Raw genomic sequence first — 1681 nt, forward strand, 5'->3', positions numbered from 1 at the left:
TCATCACCACCACCACCATCATCATCGCTATTGTCATCACCATCACAACCACCGCTGTCATCATCATCATCATCATCATCATCATCATCATCACTATCCTCATCATCACCACCACCACCATCATCATCGCTATTGTCATCACCATCACAACCACCGCTGTCATCATCATCATCATCATCATCATCATCATCATCATCATCATCCCAATAATGGCCTCTTTGTGTTTAATTTCACCATATTCCACTACATCCTTATCCTTTCAAAATCAATATCAAAGAAACAAATTTTTTTTTTTTTTCTTCCTTCTTGGAATAGATAGTACTCCAAAATACAACCTCAGCTTCAAATAACTCATCCACTATTAATCATAAATCACCTAAATTTCTGTTATTGTTGCTATTGTTGCTGCTGTTGTGTTTTTATTTTTATGTATTTATGTATTTTATTTGCTGCTGGTTTTTGTATCTGATTTTCATCTCATTTCTTTTTTTCCTCCTCTCAGAAATGGAGTAATTGGATGGTTCTGCTAATGTTCATATTTGCATATGTCTTTATTCATGTGTTTTTTTTTTGTTTTTTTTCTTTTTTGTCTAAGGCACAAGACTGATTTTTGTAATGGGAAAGAACAAAATAATGTTGTCGATACTTATTCTATAAACTATGGCAGAACATGAATTTAGAACTGAGTGGAATGAAATATAAAATATTTTAATTTCCTTTTTATTTTATTTTTTTCTTCTTCTGGTTTATAAAGTCAATCAGGAGAATTGAAGATAATGATACGACTTTCGTAGGGTCTCTTAGGTTGGTAAGATTTGTGTGTATGTTATTCAATTATAAATGTTTTCTGGTGAATGTCTACAAGAAAAGTGTAGGTAGATAAAGAATTCAAGAAGGATTGTGTGAACTAGCATCTAGTGTAGGATCTGAGAGGTGAGTCACAGTGGGGGGTATGAGAGGGAGGGAGACAGGTGCGCCTGGCGGAACTGACTGACGGAATATGCAGAATGCAGACATTTCAGAAGAGAAGAAACTATTGAGTAGTAGTAGTGGTAGTGGTAGTAGTAGTAGAGGGGAAAGAAAAGAAGTAGCATTTTTGTAAGCCAATGGGGCAAAGCATATTAATGAATGAATCTTTGCCAATCAGCTACTTGGTTTTCTTTTTCTTTTAGGTATGTTCGAGTATTTTTGCGTGCATAGCATTGCACTGCCCCAGATCTTGAGTCGAGGCATCAACCATGTTAATCTCACCAGCCTGGGATGGCCTCCTAAGGCTTTGAGTACGGTCCTCCTCCTCCTCCTCCAATGCCTAAGTTATTGTAAAAAGAACAGATATAGGCGCAGGAGTGACTGTGTGGTAAGTAGCTTGCTTACCAACCACATAGTTCTGGGTTCAGTCCCACTGTGTGGCACCTTGGGCAAGTGTCTTCTACTATAGCCTCGGGCCAACCAAAGCCTTGTGAGTGGATTTGGTAGACGGAAACTGAAAGAAGCCCGTCGTATATATGTATGTATGTGTGTGTGTGTCTGTGTTTGTCTCCCTAGCATTGCTTGACAACCAATGCTGGTGTGTTTATGTCCTTGTCAATTAGCGGTTCGGCAAAAGAGACCGATAGAATAAGTACTAGGCTTACAAAGAATAAGTCCCAGGGTCGATTTGCTTGACTAAAGGTGGTGCTCC

At 38.4% G+C, this 1681-nt stretch overlaps 1 protein-coding gene across 1 annotated transcript in view; it reads left to right on the top strand.

Moving 5' to 3' along the window:
* LOC106878722 (putative uncharacterized protein DDB_G0282133) overlaps window positions 1–1681 on the top strand; it is a 142405-nt gene that overhangs the window by 102957 nt on the left and 37767 nt on the right. The window lies entirely within an intron of this gene.

The sequence above is a fragment of the Octopus bimaculoides genome, chromosome 25, assembly GCF_001194135.2.
Source record: "Octopus bimaculoides isolate UCB-OBI-ISO-001 chromosome 25, ASM119413v2, whole genome shotgun sequence".
Lineage (NCBI taxonomy): Eukaryota > Metazoa > Mollusca > Cephalopoda > Octopoda > Octopodidae > Octopus > Octopus bimaculoides.